We start from the raw sequence: 13,641 nt of genomic DNA on the forward strand, positions 1-13,641 counted from the left end.
TCAGTACCCCGGGACCTGTGTCCTGGCCTCCACCTGACTCGGCTGCCACTTGGTCAGAAGGGGAAGAGCTATCGGACCTCCGGGAGGCCCCTTGGCTTCCAGCACTCCCACTGCGGGTGACAGCGGCCACAGCGGCTGCGACCGTGGGTCGTGCCTGCTCCTCCTCCGTTCCTGACCAAGTCGCCGGTTCAGGCAGACCGACCTGGCTTCCTGACACCCCGGTTGTGGGGGAACCATGCACCGAGATCTTACCTGGGAGCACTTCCGCTCCTGGACCGGCCCCAATCTCACCTGCCTGTTCCCCTCCTGCAGCAACAGAACCCCGCTGTGAAATCTCTGGGGACCCCACATTTGCTGTGGTAGCCCCCATCCCACACACTGGTCCTCCCCCTGCAGCACCCTGCTCTCTGCTTATCCCTGCAGAGGGCAGCAGATCCCAGCTCACAGGCTGATTACTTGTAGAGGCATTGTCACACCTTTCTCTGACCCCCTCCCCTGTCACAGCTGCAGCTGTGTGTGTGTCTATGGTGTCTGTGCAAGCAGAAATATCAGAGTTCACTCCCTCCTCCCTTACATCATTCATAGATAACACATTAACATTGTTAGGAGTCATGTCAGTACGGGCTGAAGGTTCAGCCCTTGGGGGGGGCCCAAACTGGGAGGTTATCTGCCCCAAATCTGTCCCAAGTAGCACGTTTGCAGGGATCCGATCAGTTACCCCCACCTCCCTCACCCCTCGCCCTGCGCCCCAGTCCACATAAATGCCAGCAACAGGCAGCGCCGGGTCAATGCCTCCAATCCCGGAGACAGCGAGGGTTTTTCCAGGGATCAAGTCTTGGGGGGACACCATCTCAGGCCGCACCAGAGTCACCTCCGAGGCGCTGTCTCGCAGTCCTATGGTCACAGACCGGCCGACGGTGACAGGTTGGAAGCTGTCCAGGGACCTACCCCCACCCCCACCCACACAATACACCTTGGGCGGCCCTTGGGACGGGGACGGAGCCGGGGCCTTGGGACGCTGAGGGCACATGGCCTTGAAGTGTCCAGGTAGGTTGCACTGGTGGCACCGTCTTGGTTCTGCCACGGGCCTGGAGAGGGGAGTTGAGGGGGACACCCCCTGCAGTCTAGGGGCAGGTGGGGCAGTCGCAGAGTTCATCTTACCCCCTCTCCAGGTGCTGCTGGTGGCTGCTCTCCTGGCCTCAGGAGCCCGATTGTTGGTGTAGTCATCGGCCAGGGCAGCTGTAGCCGTGGATCCCTTTGGCTTCTGGTCTCGGATGAACTGGCGGAGATCCTCAGGGCAGTTCCACAAGAGTTGCTCCGTGATGAACAAGTCCAGGATCTCCGGTCCGGTGGAAAGCTGCAGGCCTTGGGTCCAGTGGTCGGCAGCTCGGGCAAGTGCCCGCCGGTGGTCAGCCCAGGAGTCCTTTGGTCCCTTCTGTAGGCTCCGGAACTTCTTGCGGTAGGACTCTGGGGTGAGGTTGTACTGTTGGATCAGGGCCCGCTTGATGGTGTCGTAGCCCTGATCTGCCTCAGTAGGCAAGTCCCCAAGGATTTCCAGGGCCTTACCCCTTAAACGGGGGGTCAGGTATTTGGCCCACTGGTCCTTGTCCAGATGGTGCTGCAAGCAAGTCCGTTCAAAAGCAGTCAGGAAAGAGTCCAAGTCTCCATCCTTCTCCAGCACTGGGAAGTCCTCAACACGGACCTTTGGAAGTTTGGTGTCTTGAAGGTCACGTGTGGCTGATGAGGGCCGGAGCTGAGCTAGCTGCAGCTGGTAGTCACGCTCTGCCTGTTGCTGTCGCTCTTCACGTGCTGCTTGCCGCTCCGCAGCCTCACGCACTGCTTGCCGCTCCGCAGCCTCAGCGTCACGCGCTGCCTGCCGCTCTGCCCTGCGCTCTGCCAGGAGTTCCTTGTAGCCCTCCTGGTCTCCAGCCTGGAGAAGGGCCATAGCCATTTGAGGAAGGCTATCCGAGCCTCCCAGGCTCGGTGGAATGGCCCGTGGTGATCTGCGGCCCGCTGCGGAGCCTGGTGATTCACTGTCCATTGCAGAGCGGAGGGCTGGCATCTGGCTCGTTGAGGACCCTTGGGTGAGCTGCTCCTCATTTTGTCCAGCAGTCCCAGGTTGTGCGATGTCCTCTGCAGAGCGGTTTTCTGGCGTCGAGCTCCTGGAGGGCTCGTGGACAACCTCCTCATCGTCCACAGCACCGTCCTCCCTCTCTTCGGCTCCTGCCTTAGCATTGGCCAGTTGCATAGCTCTGCTCCTGGTGCCATCAGCCATTCTTGCAGACTTTGGTCACTGACACAGAACTGACACCTGATGCCTCCACACACCTTACAGTATCTGCACTCTGACACTCTAGTGTTGAGCTAGTCTGAAGACCCCAGCAGCCACAGCTGCTGCAGGCAGTCTTTAGTGTCTGGGAGTATGGGTCTCACACTCACACACACTATTATCTCGATCCCACCGCTATGCCACCAATATGTCACAAACCACCGGGGGGGTCACTCAGAAATTCCCCGCGCTGGCTATCAGTACGTCACAATCGGGGGGTAACAAGTGGGGGTCACCCCTCCTCTATACCTCCCGACCGACAGACAGAGCACGTGATGCGCTCTCTAGCGCCCCTCTTATAGTCAGGCCAATTATGGAATTGCCCGACGATAAGCAAGGAGGCCGCTATACTACTTATGCCGATTATTGAAGGGTCCCCGGTGAGAGTAAGGTATATATTCCCCCGACCTCCGCGGGCGGAATATATAAAATCTCCCCGAATCTCACTGGCCTCCCCACAATAATCCTTGGCGCAATTCGCTGCCACCAACCGATTTACGGTAACTATTAGCCGAACACACAGACGTGGGATTCAAGATCGAGATAACAGAACAGCCCAAGATTAATTATATAATTTAATCAGCCTAAAGCACACTAGAAACTACAATATATACAATAGGGAATCTACAGAATATACATATGTCAGAGTACAGTCACAGATAAAGCATGGTTTACAAACAGGTATGCAATTCAATCAGTTACCTTGTGCGTCTGGCCACAGGGGGGCGCTGTAGACCAGGTTTCTAGGAACTCCCACAGATGTTTCCTACACGTGACCCCCAGCGAAAGAACCCTGGAAAATGGCCGAAGTAGGGTTATCAACCTGGGCAAATCCAGGTCCCCTCCTACCTTCGTGACCTCAGAGGGAGCACTGCTCCACCCCTGGCTGGAGTTATGGACAAAATCCACAACATGGAATATGGCCATAACTTTGCCTGGGAGCGTCGTAGGCGGACGCCAACGCTCTCATTGTGACAGTTATGAATTTAGCTACAGAATGAGGGGACTCATGACCTGTCTGCCAGTTCCCCATTGGCTGATATCACGCCTGGGGTATTTCCCAAGCTCCCGCTCCCATAAAAAGGGTGGGCCAGCATCGTCCGCATGCGGAGACACCATTTTTATGGTTGCCATATTTATCGGAAATATGGCTTGCGAGATATGAACCATTTTTTACTGGAGTCGTTCTGTCTGGATACTTCCAAGCTTGCTAATTAGATAGCAGCTCCTACCACAGGGTCACGGCAGGGAGTCCTCCTGTGTCCATTGTTCCCACATCATCTCATCTCCATATCACAGGAGATGGCCATGGAGGTGTAACACCTTCACAGATGCTGGACATTGAGAACAAGAAGGGAGGGGGGCACTGCCAGGGAGTGATGAGCGATTATGACTGGAAGTCATAATTCATCTTCATATCCCGGGATTTGCCTCACAGTCTGGGTCTCCCAGAGCCTGCTGCCTTTCCCCAGCCAGACCGCATGTGTAATGGCTGCCGGCGTCCTTGTGGAGAGGGGGGGCGGGCCCTGGGCGTATACAGACGAAGAGCGGGAAGCCTGCTTCCCACTGTGCCTAGTGAGAGGGCTGGAGCATGTAAATAAAGCTCCAGCCCTCGGCGCTGCCAATTGAGCAGCGTCTCTCCCCTACCCTGATTGACAGGGTGGTGGCGGGAACGAAGCGGCGCTAGGCGCAGAAGCCGGGGGCTAAAGTTAGAAGCGCCGCCGCCGTAAAAGCGCGGTCGGCGCAAAGTCCCCGGTGCACCACAAGTCGCAGCTGCGCCGCCGCTCCAGGAGCGGTCGGCGCAGTAGTTCCCAACATGTAACGTCACTCAGCAAAGCTGCAGTGACCTAACCCCAGCGCACAGCGCTACTGTCCCCGGCGCACTATAACGCTCAGCAAGCCTTGAGAGTGTCCGTGCCTGCCGGGGACACAGAGTACCTGAATGATGCAGGGCCTTGTCCCTGAACGGCACTCCCGCTCCCAATCCAGCAGGTTCTCTGGGTCTGTGGATGGAGCCCGGCCTCAGGGCTTGGGGGCCGGCAAGATCCCACTTCCACAGAGCCCCCCAGGGGATGTGGAAGGAAAACAGCATGTGGGCTCCAGCCTCTGTACCAGCAATAGGTACCTCAACCTTACAAGCACCACCGCGGGTGAGAAGGGAGCATGCTGGGGGCCCCATATGGGCCCTCTTTTCTTCCATCCGATATAGCCAGCAGCTACTGCTGACTACAAACAGTGGAGCTATGCGTGGATGTCTGACCTCCTTCGCACAAAGCAGAAAACTGGTGAGCCAGTGATCCCACTGGGGGTGTATAGCCAGAAGGGGAGGGGCCTTACACTTTTTAGTGTAATTGCTTTGTGTGGCCTCCGGAGGCAGTGCTATACACCCAATTGTCTGGGTCTCCCAATGGAGCGCCGAAGAAATTGCAAAAAGTGTGATCGTACAATAGTTTTTGGGATGTTTTATTCACGGTGTTCACTATATGGTAAAGCTGATGTGTGTGTGTGATGCCTGAGGTCGGTGCGAGTTTGTAGACCCCAAACATGTATAGGTTTACTTGTATCTAAGGGGTTAAAACAAATTCACAAGCTTGTCCAAAAAACGTGGCGCACATTTTGCGCCATTTTCCAAAACCCGTAGCGTTCTCATTTTTCAGGATCTATGGCTCAGTGACTGCTTATTTTTTGCGTCTCGACCTGACGTTTATAACGGTACCATTTTTGCGCAGATGCTACGTTTTGATCGCCTGTTATTGCATTTTGCGCAAAATTTGCGGACACCAAAAAACGTAATTTTGGCGTTTGGAATTTTTTTGCCGCTACGCCGTTTACTGATCAGATTCATTGATTTTATATTTTGATAGATCGGGCATTTCTGAACGTGGCGATACCAAATGTGTGTGTATTTTTTATTATTTTAACCCTTTAATTTTCAATGGGGTGAAAGGGGGGTGATTTGAACTTTTAGGTTTTTTTATTTTTTTTTAATTTTTTAAAACTTTTTTTTTTATTTTACTAGTCCCCCTAGGGGGCTATAACGATCAGCAATCCGATCGCTCTGCACTATCTGCAGATCTCAGCTACAGAGCTGAGAACTGCAGATTTGCTGCTTTACTTTCAATGCCGGCTGTATTCCGGCATTGAGAGGAAGTGAGTCGTGTTAGCTACAGGTGTCATCACATGACCCTGTGCTACCATGGCAACCACCGAAAGTCACGTGATCATGTCACGTGACTTCCGGTGGGGGCGGGGTAAGTGACTTATGGCGGCGCCCATATACATATCGCTGCCAAGATTTTTGGCAGCGAAATGTAAGGGGTTAATGGCCGCGGGTGGAAGCCTCTGCTGTATTCTTCATATATATTATTCACCCCTCTGCACGTTTCGTTTTTTGCTGCCTCACAACCTGGAATCTCAGTTTATTTTCATCAGTTCATGTACAGAATCTGCCGACAACTGGAACATTTGGTTTTCATTTTGTGACGCAAACAACAAATGGGACAAAATAACTGAAAACTTCAGTGTGCAAAACTATTCACCCCCTCAGCCTCCTTTTCCGACGGTTACAGCTGTCAGTCGCTTTGGATCAGTTTCTGAGATTTCCACATCTTCTCACTGGGATTTCTGCTCTGGCTCCTTCCGGTGAGAGGTTTCCTCTGGTGAGCAGCAGCTTCCCCTCTGACCACAGAGTCTCCATTGGATGAAGGTCGGGGCTGTGACTCGGCCACTCCAATACACTTACACGTTTCCCCTCACTCCCCTCCAGTGTGGCTTTAGCAGTGAAGGTGAAACCTCCAACCCAGTCTCACATCACTGACAAACAGGTTTTAGCTAAAATATCCCTGTATTTCACACTATCCATCATCTCCTCCACTCAGACCATATTCCTGGTCTCTGCTGCCTAAAAACTTCCCTCCAGCATGAAGCTGCCACCACCATGCTTCACTGTGGGAATGGTGTTCTTCGGGTAATGAGCTGTGTTGTTTGGTGCCAGACATAGCGTTTACCTTAGTGACCAAAAAGTGAAATTTTGGTCCCTTCCTCCATGCATTTGGGGAGTCAACCATACGTCTATTGGCAAAATCAAAACGAGCCTCCAATATTTGGCTGTTAGTAAAGGCTTTTTTTTTGGCCACTCTTCCATAAAAGCCGGCGCTACGGAGAGTACGGCTTATTGTGGTCCCATAGACAGATCCTCCAGTCTCTGCTGGAGAACTCTACAGCTCCTTCAGGGTTACCTTTGCTGTCTGTGCTGTCGCTGATTAATGCTCTCCTCGCTCAGGCTGAGGTTTGGTGAGGGCCCTATCTTGGCAACTTTGTTGTACCATGTTCTTTCCATTTGGTAATAATGCATTTGATAATATTTCGGGGGATCGTCAGAGATTGGGATATTGTTTTAGAACCTGACCCTGACTTTAACTTCTCATCACTTTGTACCTGACCTGTTTGGACACCTCCTTGGTCTTCAGTGTGACGTTTGGAGATGATCTTGGTCTTCATGGTGACGTTTGGAGATGATCTTGGTCTTCAGGGTGACGTTTGGAGATGATCTTGGTCTTCAGGGTGACGTTTGGAGATCTCCTTGGTCTTCAGGGTGACGTTTGGAGATCTCCTTGGTCTTCAGGGTGACGTTTGGAGATCTCCTTGGTCTTCAGGGTGACGTTTGGAGATCTCCTTGGTCTTCAGGGTGACGTTTGGAGATCTCCTTGGTCTTCAGGGTGACGTTTGGAAATCTCCTTGGTCTTCAGGGTGATGTCTGGAGACCTCCTTGGTCTTCAGGGTGATGTTTGGAGACCTCCTTGGTCTTCAGGGTGATATTTGGAGATCTCTTTGGTCTTCAGGCTGACGTTTGGAGATGATCTTGGTCTTCATGGTGACGTTTGGAGATGATCTTGGTCTTCAGGGTGACGTTTGGAGATCTCCTTGGTCTTCAGGGTGACGTTTGGAGATCTCCTTGGTCTTCAAGGTGACGTTTGGAGATCTCCTTGGTCTTCAGGGTGACGTTTGGAGATCTCCTTGGTCTTCAGGGTGACGTTTGGAGATCTCCTTGGTCTTCAGGGTGACGTTTGGAGATCTCCTTGGTCTTCAGGGTGACGTTTGGAGATCTCCTTGGTCTTCAGGGTGACGTTTGGAGATCTCCTTGGTCTTCAGGGTGATGTTTGGAGATCTCCTTGGTCTTCAGGGTGTTGTTTGGAGATCTCCTTGGTCTTCAGGGTGATGTTTGGAGATCTCCTTGGTCTTCAGGGTGATGTTTGGAGATGATCTTGGTCTTCATGGTGTTGTTTTGAAATGATCTTGGTCTTCAGGTTGATATTTGGAGATCTCTTTGGTCTTCATGGTGACGTTTGGAGATGATCTTGGTCTTCATGGTGACGTTTGGAGATCTCCTTGGTCTTCAGGGTGACGTTTGGAGATCTCCTTGGTCTTCAGGGTGATGTTTGGAGATCTCCTTGGCGTTTAGTTAGTGGGGCCTCTTGATTTATGGTGTTGCAGCCTCATTGGCTTTTCAGATAAGGTGATTATATACTGACAGGCCCCTGGACGCTTAGATTGCACACAGGTGGGCTTTCTTTCACTAAGCAACTGACTTATGAAGGGACTTGCTTGCACTAGAAATTTATAGGGGCTTCATAGCAAGGGGTGAATACATACGCACACGGCAATTTATTTTATCCCATTAATTTAATCTTATCCTATATTTTTCTCACCTCCCCGCCTTACACTATTTAGCGCTGATGAATCACACACAAAGCGGATTACAAACATATTTAAACAAAGGTTGTAATGTAACAAACAAGGTAAAATGGCAAGAGGGGTGAATACTTTTGCAAGGCACTGTATGAGTATCAGATGAGCACTTGTGACTTTCCGGCTCCATATCTCTCCGTCCTCTACAGCTCTGAGCGTGAGACGTCTTCATCTTATAGACAGTCATCTCGGCTTCACAGACAAACGTGACTTGCAGCTATTTAGCATACAGTATGATGAGTTCTGCAGATTCTCGTCAGTCACTGCATTGTTACTGTTTTGCTCCTAAAAATCTAAATTGTCATTTTTATTAGTATTTTGTATATCCATGGATTAAAGAGGGAATCGCCCATGAGTCCGTTAACCCCGTCACCCCCGACTTTCCTACCATTGTCCCTCTTCGGATCCTGGTGATTCTGAAGTTAGAAGGGGTCAAAGTTCATCAACAATTTCTCATTTTTCCAACAAAATTTACAAAACCATTTATTTAGGGGCCCACATCACATCTGAAGTGACAGAGGCCGAGGTGACAGAAAATACCCAAAACTGACCCCCATTCTAAACACTGCACCCCCTCACACTGCTCAACGCCCCATCCAAGAAGATTAACCACCCTTCAGAGGCTTCACAGGAACCAAAGCAATGTGGAAGAAAAAAAAAATAAAATGAAAAATGTTACTTTAGCCCCAATTCTTTCACATTCACTGGGGTATCCGGAGATAATGGACAGTACAATTTATTGTACCATTTCTCCTGATTACACAGATACCGCACATGTGGTGGAAATCTACTGTCTGGGCGCACGGCAGGGCTCGGAAGGGAAGGAGCAACATTTTGAACAGAAAATAGTCTGGAATCATTAGCAGACGTTATGTTCAGTTTGGAGATCTTCTGAGGTGCCTAAACAGCGGAAACCCCCGCAAGTGACCCTATTTACAAAACTAGACCCCTCAGGGAATTTATCTAGATATTTGCTGAGCACCTTGAACCCCCGGGGGCTTCACAGGATTTTAGAACATTGAGCCTTGAAAGTAAAAAAAAAACAAAAAAAAAAACCACACATTTTTCACACAAAAATGTTTCTTTAACCTCAAATCTTTCATTTTCACTGGGGAATCAGGAGATAATGAAGCATACAATTTATTGGGCAATTTCTCCTGAGTACGCAGATACCCCATATGTGGTGGAAATCTACATTTGAAGCGCAGTACAAAGTGAAGAAGGGAAGGAGCGCCATACTGGAGTGTAGATTTAGTTGGAATGGTTTGCGGGTGCAATGTCACATTGGCAGAGCCCCTGAGGGGACTGAAAAGCAGAAACCCCCACAAGTGACCACTTTACAAAATGCACCCCCAATGAGTTCATCCAGGGGTGCAGTGAGCATATGGACACTACAGGTGCCACAAAATGTTATACTATTGGGCGGTGAACAAAACAATTCATTTTTCCCCACTAAATTGTTAATTTAACCTCAGATTTCCAATTTTTACAATGGGAATAGGTAAAAAAGGTCCCATAATATGTTACACAATTTCTCCTGAACGTGGCAATACCCCACATGTGACCGTACTGTACTGTTTGGCCGCACCGCAGGGCTCAGGAGGGAAGGAGCCATTTGATTTTTGTAGCACAGATTTTCCTAAAATAGTTTGCAGACTCCATCTGCAGAGCCCCTAACTGCCAGAACAGAAGAAATCCCCCTCAAGTGACCAAATTTTGGAAATTACACCCCTCTGGGAATTCATCTATAGGTGTCAAATGCAGTGAATGTTGCAGAATTAAAAATTGCAAATAAGTCCTTTTAATGCGCAGTACATTGTAGTGCCCAGCTCGTGATTCTGGAGACCTGCATCCTGTAAATTAAAGCAGGCTCTCCTCAGTACAATATTGCCAAGCATGGGGAATGTGGTTTAGGCAGATTGTGGGGTTCAGAAGGGAGGGGGCATTGGAGTTTTGGAGCACAGATTTTGCTGGATATCTTTTGGGGGGGGGGGGGGGGCTGGTGCCTTTGTGCTACCAGCAATGTGGAAGCCCCCTATATTTCCGTTAACAGATAACGAACCTGAGTGGGGACTTGTGTCTTTGTAGGTGGAGGTGAATGCTGTTTGGTGGTGATTTTGGTACAGAACATTTTGGATCAGGTCACATTTATCCTGTGCTCTGTGCTGAGCGCTTACATCGGGGTTTCCATCTACATCTCCGAAATACGTGATTCAGGTGAAGCCCCCGACGGATCCATTCACTGATGAGGCAGAAGTGTTACTCCGGACTCTGGCTTCAAACAGCGGCGTCTTTTAAAAAAAAAAAAAAAAGTGATCAAAACTGTTGATGACTGCACTTTTGTGCACGCCTAAAAAGAGGTGTAAAAAGATGGACACCGCCGGACCACAGGCCAGACGGGAGGTCACAGTGACCCCCTCTGCCTCATTACAGGGACTTGTCTGTTGGGAATTTTGTCTGAATCCCATTTTTTCGGAGATTTGCACGTAATCCCCGGTGTAAGTGCTCAGTGTAGAGCGCAGGATAAATGTGAGCAGCCGTACTGCGATCTGTGGGAGGAAGAATAGGATCAACAACAGGTGAAGAATTGGCTTTACTCCTTTTTTACGCCATTCACCATATGGTATAGGTGATTATGCGGCATTTTTCCTCCGGTCAGTACGATTATAGCGATACCAGGTTTATATAGATTTTTTTTAGGTTTGGCGACTATCACACTAAAAACATTGAGGTTTTTTTTACGGGATTTTGAAGGCTATAGTTTTTTGTTTTGTTTTTATGCCGACAGTCCTGTGGGGACTTGTTTTTTGCGGGATGAGTTGGAGTTTTTATTGGTGCTAGTTTTGGTCACAATTTTTGATCGCTTTCTATTCCACTTTTTGTGAGGTAGAACCAAAAAGAAACAGCAACTCCGGATTTTTTTTTTTTTTTTTTTTTACACTGTTCACGGTTTCATAGAAGGGAGAAGACATTTTTAGGCTACATGCGCACGCTGCGTTTTTTGTTGCTTTTTTTGTGCAGTTTTGTGATCAGAAAGGTCTGACTTTTGACTTTCCAGCAAAGTCTATGAGAAGTCAGATTTGCATGTTGCAGTTCTTTTGTCCTCAGTCTGTCACAAACTTCTGACAAATTCTATGTTTTTGTGTTTCTCGCTAGTGATGGGAGAGCTCACAAAGCAATCACCCGCCAAATCACGTCAGCAGGGGTTTGATCCCTGGTATCTGGCTGGATGCTGGTCCTTATATAACCTAAGGGCACTAGAATCCAGCGAAAAGGGGTAGGAGCAAGCGCTTGATATGCGCTTCATACTTACCGAGTCACTGGCACAGCTGTAACTGCTCCTGTGGCCTCTGCTCCTTCCGGAGTTGCTCATTAGGCTCATACATATTCACTGCTTCCCCGCACACCAGCGTCTGTGATTGGTTGCAGTCAGACGCGCCCCAATGCTGGGTGACAGCTGTCTGAGGCTTCCAATCACAGACCCAGTCTGCAGGTCTATCATGGTATAAAAACTAAATAAAATAAAAAAAAAATTGGCGTAGGGTCTCCCCATATTATGACATCCAGCACAGATAAAAGCTGCGCCTACAGGCTGGAGCCCCCAAGCCCTGCGCTTACCGTGGCTTTGTATCAAAATAAGAGAAACAGTATGTGGCTTTTTTTTAATTTAATAAATTTTAAAAAACGGAGTGCAGTCTCCCCCAATTGTAATACCCAGCCAAGATAAAGCCAGACAGCTTGTGACTGGTATTCTGAGGCTGGGGAGACCCATGGTTATTGGGAACCCCCAGCTTAAAAATAGCAGCCTGCAGCCACCAAAAATGGTTGCATCCACTCGGCTCCTCCCGATTGCCCTGGTGCGGTGGCAATCGGGGTAATTAAGGGGTTAATGGCAGAGCACAGCTGCCACTAAGTCCTAGATTAGTAATGGGAGCCATCTATGAGACCCCCCCCCCATGACTACTTTGTAAGTTAAAAGAAATAAACACAAACAGCTCAAAAATTCTTTATTTGAAATATAATAAAAAGCCCCCTTTCAAATCCTTCCCTGCAGGTCCGACATAATCCACACGAGGTCCCACGACGATTTAGAACTGTTACATATGAATTGATACTGAGCGGCCATAGAACATGACTGCCCGCTGTGAGGTTCAGGCAGACACTGAGTGAGCTGTGTGGTAAGTGGTGACGTCACTCACGTTTGCCGCAGCCACGGCTGGAGGTTCCCACGGTCCTTCACCCATGACTGCAGGTAACCTGACTCAGGGGACATCAATGAACTTAGGCAAGGTCACTGAAGCCCTGCACCCCCTCCCCGCGGCTGGCAATGATACCATTAAAGTGCAAGGCCGTGCCCCACACCCTGCCAGCCCTTTAACACTGACAGTGCCAGGCCGGGGGAGGGGAGTGCGCAGCACCTCCACATCCCCCTCTGAAAGCCCTTTAACACTGACAGTAGCGGCTTGGGGGAGTGCAGAGCTGCCCCGCACTCCCCGGCCAGCACTGTCAGTGTTAAACAGCTGGTGTGGTGCGGGGCATGGCCCTGCACTTTAAGTCAGAGTGTGGTACTCGGGTCACCAGAGGTCATACTGTGGGAATCTAGGTATGACCTCCGGTGAACTGAGTGACGTCACTGCTGACAGCCGGGTTCCCCCTTGTCAGTGTTTCCGGAGCCTGGAGAGATCGGACAGGTTTTCGATGTCTTCAAGCTCGGATGTGTCAGAGCCAGGACCGTCGTGGGAGATCATGTGAATTACGATGGAACTTCAAGGGTCTTTTTGGGGGGTTAAGAAGGAAAAGAGGATGTTTCTTGTATTTTATTTCAAATAAATGTTTTTTTTGGGGTTTGTGTTTATTTACTTTCACTTACAGATTAGTATTAGGGGAGTCTCAGACTCATCCCATTACTAATCTAGGGCTTAGTGGCACCTGTGGGCTGCCAACAACCCCTTAATTACCCTGACTGCCACCGCACCAGGGTAAACTGGATGAGCCAGGTAAAGTGCTGGGGTTGTTACCTTTAATGGATGTGGTTGCAGGTTGCTATTTTTAGGCTGGGGGGGCTCCCAATAATCATGGCCCTCCCCAGCCTGAAAATACCAGCCCCGAGCTGTCGGCTTTATTATAGCTGGGTATCAAAATTAGGGGGGGGAAACCGCACGCCGTTGTTTAAATTATTTAAATAATATAAAAAAAAAAAGCTGCATGCGGTTCCTCTTAATTTGATACACAGCCAAGATAAACGCATGCTTTCTCTATGTTGGGTATCAGAATATGGGAGACTATGGGAATTTTTACTGTTCGCTATAGATCCGCAGACAGTGCCTGTGATTAGAAGCGTTAGGCTGTCACTCAGCATAAGGGTGCGTCTGACTGCAACCAATCACAGACGCCGGTGGGCGGGGGAAGCAGTGAATATGCATGAACCTAATGAGCTGCCCCGGAATAAGAATGAGCGGCCGTGGGAGCAGTTACAGCAGCGCTCTTTATTTTTTTTTTATTTTTCGGCGGATGGAGCTTATATATTTTAGTGTTTGACTTTTTGATTGCGTTTTATTCCACTT

The 13,641-nt window shown here is 49.6% G+C and overlaps 1 protein-coding gene across 1 annotated transcript in view; it reads right to left on the bottom strand.

Annotated features, from left to right (window-relative positions):
- The window catches only part of SCRIB (scribble planar cell polarity protein), a 131,652-nt gene that overhangs the window by 52,609 nt on the left and 65,402 nt on the right, over positions 1-13,641 (bottom strand). The window lies entirely within an intron of this gene.

This window comes from Anomaloglossus baeobatrachus, chromosome 6 (genome assembly GCF_048569485.1).
Source record: "Anomaloglossus baeobatrachus isolate aAnoBae1 chromosome 6, aAnoBae1.hap1, whole genome shotgun sequence".
Lineage (NCBI taxonomy): Eukaryota > Metazoa > Chordata > Amphibia > Anura > Aromobatidae > Anomaloglossus > Anomaloglossus baeobatrachus.